The sequence below is a fragment of the Zea mays genome, chromosome 4 (assembly GCF_902167145.1).
Source record: "Zea mays cultivar B73 chromosome 4, Zm-B73-REFERENCE-NAM-5.0, whole genome shotgun sequence".
NCBI lineage: Eukaryota > Viridiplantae > Streptophyta > Magnoliopsida > Poales > Poaceae > Zea > Zea mays.
In genome coordinates this window covers 187,668,120-187,676,979 of record NC_050099.1, presented here as the reverse complement: position 1 = coordinate 187,676,979, position 8,860 = coordinate 187,668,120, and positions in this window count along the sequence as shown.

The window sequence follows — 8,860 nt, the reverse complement described above, 5'->3', positions numbered from 1 at the left end:
TTTTCAATGTAAAAACTTGATTAAAAATATTCATGCTAAGAGATTCATACAAGCAATTTTTGGCCCTAGCATTTAAATGAATTTCTTTTTCCTCACTCGTGGTGGGTTTCTCGAGATTTTTGGGAGGTTTCATCCCGTCATGAGTGACTCTCTAAACACCTAGATCAACAGCCTCTAGGTAACAAGCCATTCTAGCACTATAATATGGGAAGTTAGTGTTGTCGAAGTGTGGTGGCCTATGGGTATCCATCCCTTCCTCTAAAAAGTGTTGGCTCTATTAGCGGTGAAGCTAAAGTGTTTCAAATGAGCCAAACCACAGCCTCTGATACCAATTGAAAGAAACAGGTGACGCCTAAGAGAGGGGATGAATTAGGACTTCTAAAACTTCTTCTAAACTAGGCCACAAATAAAACCCTAGAGCAAAACCTATGCAATTAATCAAACTAGAATGTGCAAACTAGGTTTTGTCTAAGTGTTTTCTATCTCTACCGCAATGGCTAAGTTTCAATCTACAACAATATAAATACAAAGACAAGATTGAAACTCAAATGCTTAATATAAATGCGAAAGCTAAAGAGCGAGGTAGAGATACAAACTCTCATGGATGACGTCGGTATTTTTACCGAGGTATCCGGAACCACACAAGGTCCCGACTAATCCTTGTTGGTGCCCCTACGCAAAGGGAAGCCCACCTGAGGGCCAAGCACCTCGGTCGAGTAACTCCGTAGAGAGTCGCGGGCCTTCTCCACGTGCAAGTGGTGCTCTGCTTCCGGCTCCTCTCGGACGCTCCTCGCCGTCTCCACTATCGAGCTTCCGACCGAAACGCTGCGGGCCTCGTTCCCTCCGGTACACAGTGGCGGTCGTGACACAAACGCGGTCGTCACGGTCTCGCAAGACTCTCGCCCCACTCGGTACAATTACAACGGCTCACGCAAGAGCCGAGGGGTTGCGTGATTTATCTAAACTCACTCAACTAACTAGGGTTCACCTAGAGCAAGCGCTAAAGCGGTCTAACGAACCTAAGCACTTCGCAAAGCACCTACACTAATCACCGAGTGATTCTATTAAACACTTGAGTGTATGAGCACTTGGAAATGTCTACTATATGCCTTGGTATGTTGCTTGGGCTCCCACACATTGGAATGGCTGGTTGGGGGTGTATTTATAGCCCCCAACACAAATCTAGCCGTTGGAGAAAAGTTGTGCTCTCTACGGCACACCGGATAGTCCGGTGCGCCTAGCCGTTAGTCTGACACCACAGATGATGTTGGCACGCAAGATTTTTACACCGGACACTCCGGATGTCACACAAGACAGTTGTAGGATCTAGGACACCGGCTAGAGGGGGTGAATAGACGGTTTTGACTAAAATCAAAAACACTAGGGAAATTTAATCAATATAACAAGAGGTATAAATTCTCTAGTGATAACAAGTAAACAATCTATGAGAATCAACTAAGGTGATTGAATACTTGAAGAACAATATGCAAAATACTAATCACTTGCACGACAATAAGTAATGCAAGAAAATAAAGACACCAGATTTTATCCCGTGGTATCAGTGATTTGCCGATCACCCTTAATCCACGTTGAGGTAGACTTCAAGCTCTCACTTGCTCCTCTATCAAGGCACGGCTTGATCTTTGAGCCAAGTGGACAAGAAATCACTCCATACCTCGATTCCACTAATGTCACCTTTGCCGCTCCGGCGAGGTAGGCGCGAACCCCTCACAATCAACACTGCAGCTCCTTCACAATCTTCTTGGAGAGCTCCACAGAGACAACACCCGAGCCGTCTAGGAGGCGGCAACCTCCAAGAGTAACAAGCCGATGACGCTTGCTCGGTGTACCACCTAGTGCCTCAAGAATCACCAATGGATGCAAATGCACTAGGAACAGTCAATCTCTCACTAGAATGCAATCTCAAGCAAGGAGTGTGAGAGAATGAGTTGGAGGGTCACAAATGAGCTCAATGTGTGCAAGGAATGGCCAAGAGAGCCCTCGCACACGAGCTCCCCTTCTATTTATAGCACACAACTCAAATCTAACTGTTATGTGCAAATTGCACATTTTCTGCGCACACGCGGACGGTCCGCGCCCTAAGGCCGGACGGTCCGCCGTACACATAACGGCTATTTTTCCCGTTTGAAATCTGTCAGAGCTGTCAGAAAAGTGAGGTTCGGACCGTCCGCCAACCTTGGCTGGACTGTCCGCGACCTGGCAACTTGGAGCACCAGAGCTCTGACTAAGAGGAGTTAACACATGCGGACAGTCCGCCCTACAAGGCCGGACGGTCTGTGACCTGGGAGTCTGTACTGTCCGGGCTTATCCTGCGGACAGTCCGTAGTACAAATCCCAAAAACCACACAGTCCCTGCCCAAACCAATTTGGCACAAGCGGACGGTCCACCCTACAAGGCCAGACGGTCTGCACAATAATATAGGAACTGTGCCGAGAGCAGCCTTCTCTGGTCAGGACTGCGGACGGTCCGGCCCCAAGGCCCGGACGGTCCGCAGTACAAATGAACAGGACCAGTCCGAAGTAAACATACTTCAGACCCCACTGGAGGATCGTGGACGGTCCGCCAGCATGGCCCGGACGGTCCGCACATCCCAAGACTTAGCAATTTTCAAACACACTTTTGAAAAGATTTTTAACTCTTGAAATTGGAAGCACTGTTAGTCCTCATGCAAATGCAACCACTAGATGCTCTATGAGGCACTAAGTTTGACACAGACAAACGTCATTGACCCTCTTAATAGTACGGCCATCTAGCCTACTAATTCGGTCAAATAACTTCTCTAAACTCCTGGAGACCGGCAAAAAACAAAACCTATGTTATACCTTTGCCTTCACTTGATCCACAACCAATGCTTATAAATCTCCAAGATTTTCTGTTCTATGTGGTCCAACCCTGCATTCTTATTTCTCCAAGAACCGTTAGTCCACAAACAGTTGTCATTAATTACCAAAACATCACTAAGGGGCCTAGATGATTCACAACAGTCTGGTGGTCTTCTCTCCATAGTGCCACCTGGAACTAGCCGCTAGGGCTACTGTTCCTAGTGCACCGGACAATCCGGCGTGTGGCATCGGATAGTCCACCGGCAACACTTCCTCTGTTTCTTGGACTTCACTTGATCTTTATAATGTCTTCTTTTGAGGTGTTGCTTTCCTCAATGTCTTGGTCCAAGTAACTTTAGCATCCTATGAACTACAAACACAAACACTAGCAAACACATTAGTCCACATGTTATGTTGATCATCAAACACCAAAACTTATTTGGCCAAATGGCCCGAGGTCCATTTTCCTTACAAGGCCGTCACTGTGCCACGGTGAACCCCAAACTCCACAGCCTCGCTAACACGCTTCGAGATGTCAAGGAGATGCGACATTTGATTCCTCCCCCACACACGAATGAATCTTGTACCTTGATCAACGCATAGGAAAAAGGTCAGCGCTTCAAGCCTAGGACATGTGACAAACCACCACGTTGTCAGGGATCTAGAAAATGTCAAGAACCCAGAGACCAAACCATGAAAGTTTACCTGCCCTTGGGTCGTTAAGAACCGCTAGCCACGATTGTAGACGTCACACCTCAGCATTAGCCACCTCTACAGCCGAACGTACCACACTTAAATCCCTTAAAAGTGCATCCTTAGTCCTCTCTAGGGGGTCGGTAAGGTGAATGACTAGGGCACGAAGCCACGACACCTTCGCACCTCAACAGAGGTGACCAACACCCTGGATAGTAAGCTAAGGGTTAGTTGCAGAAGGGTGAGAGGGAACTCAGGACGAAAGATGGAACGGGCGCACCGTCCCCTTGGGCGGTTGCTTCTTTGGGAGCCACTCTGATTCATGGGCAAAGGAAAGAACGGGCTAGCAAGAGATCCGCGGAGGGGAAAACTTTTCCTTCTCTCTCTCTCCCTTTACTAAGATAAGATGGCTATGTGATACTAGATACACTTTAATGGGGATGATCTAGGTTGGCTAGTTATCTTATAAACACAAATTTTTTATGCCTATATGTATATGTAGATGCAATTGTGGACATTACACCACAACCCATCACATTCAATCAAAGAACCAAATCAAACAATTATCATAAGAACAAGCATTCAAGCATATAGATACCTACAAAAATAGTTTTGTTTTTGTTCCTAAGATTAGGTCTCTTATTCCTAAAGGTCACTTTAGGTACAGGGTCTCAAAGTGTGAAATCCACTTTTGTCTTTAGAAGTGAAAAGATAAGAGTATTCAGAGTAAAGCAGCAATAGATGAGAAAAAGATTTGAGGAAAGTTTAGAAAGAATTAGAGTAGCAAAGGTAAGTAGGTAAGGGTTGTCCAGTTCTATCAAGGGTTGTCCAGTTCTATCTAGGTTTCGTCCTATAGTCAACATTCCTCTGATACCACTTCTGTCACACTCGGGTTTTAGGGGCACCAAACCCGGGCGCGAATAATCAAATGTGCTAGGATCAAGTCTCACACATATGATGACTCATGGTACAGAAACGAATGTCACATCATTAATATATAATGGAGTTCTATATAAAATAGATAAATAATTACATCATACGAAGACAACGATCCAGCAACCAAAGTTGACTGGAAGACGATGGCCTAGACCACCCACGAACTCGTCACAACATCCTTCATGCACCTCATCCTGTGGTACCTGTTCTTGACCTAGGGGATGTGAGTACATCAAGAGTGAGCTCACATACGTTCATCGCTCAACAAGTTGTGGGAATAATGTGCATGAACTCACCAAAGGTGGGAGCTCATGTGAAGTGTAAGGCTTACCAAAGGAGATGGTTAAAGCTGATCATTGCTTTTAAAGTTACTAAAAGTATAAGCAGATACCAACCCAAATAAATAAGAGATCAAATTAATAATAACACCCACAATACAATGCATATGACAAATTAAGTTTATTTTCATAAATTACTCATGTGAGGGTCCGAGCTGCTCATGACCGTGAGTAAGGCTGATATAACAGTTTTACACTCTGCAGAAGTTGTGCACCTTTACCCACAAGTCGTGTATCTCGTCTAGCTAGGGTTTGCAAGGCCCTTAGACACTTTCGAGGTGAATGACTAGGGATCCACTACGAGGCCTTTACAAAGTTCCACTAGCTTCAGAAAACCGCTATGGTTTCTGAGAAGGGCAATATAGGAATCCCTCATCCGAAGAGCCATCGCAGCATGATCGACCCGAGAACCTCCGTATACGCAGCTCCTCTATCGCCCTTGCCCCTTTCGGGTAAGGTAGTCTTCCACTAGCTTTTCTAATTAGTCAGCCAAGGGTGTCCCATACCACCCTTATGGTAGCACTATTTTCCCGAGTGGTCGCTCCATGTTCCAATTAACATAATGATCTTATCATAAACAATAATTAAAACAACAATAGAATTGGAACATGATCATAATGTAACATTAATTTCCCAAAACCAAGTAGAGCAATAGCAAATCTACCCTATAGTTCATTTGTTTGCAAGGTGGGGGATAAACAACGCTAGGGAAACCTATTAGGTCCCATCAAATTAACCTGAGCATGTCACAGTGATTAACAGAAATATTATTGGGTAAAGAAAAGTGATTAAGGGCACAACTTGCCTTAGACTCGAGATTCCCAAGTACCAACTTGGTCTTTAGATTCTCATGACCTCACTGCTACTCGTAGCAATGCAAACAAACATGGTATAGGCAAAATTAACATCACACCAAACATAAGAAAAAGCTGCATAATAAAGTTCTACGCATCATAACGAGATCATAGGTTCGAGAATCACTAAATTTGGAGTTACGGATAAAGAGTTATAATTTTCGAAAGTTTTAAGTGTTAGATATAAAATAAATTAAGTGCATAATTTTAACCTATATTTCATGACAAAACAGGGTTACCAGATGGTAAACAATATTCTTACGAATTTAATGCAACTAGAATGGATCAAAAAGGTGTTAGAATGAATTAAATATGAATTAAGTAAGTTTATTGTATTATTTTCATACTTAAACCAATTTCGGCATTGATTTATTATTTTCTAGAATTCTCTGGACGATGACTAGTATTTTATAAAAGTTTAGGGGTCTGATTGAAACAACATGGACACGGTTGTAATGATCTACACACTACTGAGGATGATGGGTTATTTCCTAAGTTCTTCGGGGACTCTTTAGCAAAAAGTGCATGGCGAAGGGGTACGACTTTATATGAGCCGCCCGATCAAGATCCTGCGGATCAGATTAGATCCACCATATACCGAAGCAGTACGCGCTATGGGCTGCACATCATCCGATCAACGTTGCAGATTTCAAACACCAGCGATACAACGTCGGCCACCCGATTAAATTTCAACGCCATGGATGCCATTAAGCGAACAGGTACTCGATCTTCTAATCCTGGCCGCCCAATTAGATCCAACGGTCCTGCACCCATCTTCCCCATCCAGTTGACCCAGGGCGGCGCCACCGAGCCAGCACGGCGGCGCGCGCCGCCGGAGAGGGGCAATGCCACGCCCGTGCGCACAAAGACATAACGAAAGCGGTGCTACACATAGTTCTGGATGCGGCGAGCAAGGTATAAGAGATCTTACCAGCGATCATGCCACATGGACTCCCGCCCTCGTCGTAGGGCGGATATGCAGCAGCGATCACGCACCGTTGAGGAATTTCAGTCGTTGTGGAGGTTATTCCTGCCCGAGAAGGTCACGAGTACCATCCCAAAGACGTCTTGAATCTCCCAGTAAGGATACTGTGGGCTCGACACCGGCATATATGCGATTCGACCACCGCAGACCGCACACAGGGATACCGGCATACTACCACGACGAAACCACGCATGGAGCACATATGATGGAGGACAAGAAGGTCGCGAAGCTCCAATTTATATAGTCATAGTCCCAGGCATACAGGAGGTCGCGAAGCTCCATAACAAGAAGGTCCCAACGGCGAGTTCGGCTTCTTGTTATAGAGCTCGGGTGGGAGATGAGCCTGACTAGGTGGGCCCACACAGAAGCGACGTAACTTGTGTTCGTGCGCGTGCGTGGCTTAAGGCTAAGAAGCTGGCAGGTGGGCCACGGAATCAGTGACAACCAAACTGGGCCAGAGCAAGGTTTCGGCCCAATCACAGGGATGGGTGTTATTTTTCTTTTTCTTTTTATATTTCCTGTTTTCTTTCTATTTGCTTTGTTTTCAGTTTTCAAATTGACGTAAAAATCCAACTTTGAATTTATGTTCAAATGCCACAATCCAAAATATTGGCATGAATGCAAAGTACATATTTTTATGTATTTATATTAATTATTTTATTCCTTTGTTTAGGTAAAGGTTTAAGATAAGCCATGCACATATTTTATTTCACTTTAGGAAAAATATTACATTTGAGTATGTGACCAAATTTCCAGTTAATTAACTAAGAAAAAAATGAATATCCATTACCTTACTTATTTAGGAAAGAATAATTTTTACCAGGAATCATTTTTCTTAATATACTTTTTAAAGAGTGTTATAGTTTATAAAGGAAATAATGAATAAAATGGAACTCTTTCTTCTAGTTAGGAGTGAAAACGGAAACGATAATTTTTGGATACTGGGAATCATTTTTGAAGTTTTACTGAAATTTAGGTCTAAATGGAAACAAAAACTGTTACCGAAAATACGGAAATGGAATCGCTAGAAAAAACTCAGAATCGGAAACGGAAATGTTTTGGGTCTCTTCCGACTGTTTCCAGGAATTACTGTTTTATTCGGTATCTTACCGTCAGTAAAAAATTTAGTATTTTCAGAAAAATATTAAATCTGAGCTGATCTTTATAAATTCATAATAAATTCATCTAAGCTTAGAAAAATATGAAACTAATTTAATTATTTTCCTAAAATCAAGATCTATCTAATGATATATAGTTTAGAATCATTTGAAACTTTTATGAATCTTATTTATGTTTTGTACCTATTATTACTCTTGATATATATATATATATATATATATATATATATATATATATATATATATATATATATATATATATATATATATATATATATATATATATATATATATATATATATATATACGGCGGCACTAAAATGCACCTGGGTGCATTTTAGTTTGTGGATGCACAGACCCAAGACTTCCTGTCCCCGTCGCCGCCTCGCGCACAGACCCAAGACTCCCTGCCCCCCGCCGCCGCCTCGCGCCTCCCTGTCCCGCGTCGCCGCGCGCCTCTCTGTCAGCGCGCCTCCCTGACCCGCCGACTCCTCCTTCCTCCGATCCTCTAACCCTAGATCCATGGCCCCACTGTCACTGCCGCACCTTGAATCGCCTCGATGCTCAACCCTGCATTAGTTGTGATTGCAACTGCTGTATAATTCTACACAAATATCTGTTAAAAAATGTAAACAAAATGATTGCAACTGCTGGTGTGTTGTAATTGTAACTGCTGGTGTGTTGTAATTGCAACTGCTGGTGTGGTGTGGATGCAACTGCTGAGTTACTCTGATGTGATTGCAAGTACTGAATAACTCTGGGAAATTTTGTTAAAAAAATATGATTGCAACTGCTGGTCTGGTGTAATTGCAACTGCTGGTCTGATGTGATTGCAACTTCTATATAACTATGTCCAAAATCTGTTAAACAAATAATGATTGCAACTGCTGTCTGGTGTAATTGCAACTGCTGGTCTGGTGTGATTGCAACTTCTATGTAACTATATCCAAAAATCTGTTAAACAAACAATGATTGCAAATGATGTCTGGTGTAATTGCAACTGCTGATCTGGTGTGATTGCAACTTCTATATAACTATGTCCAAAAATCTGTTAAACAAATAATGATTGCAACTGTTGTCTGGTGTAATTGC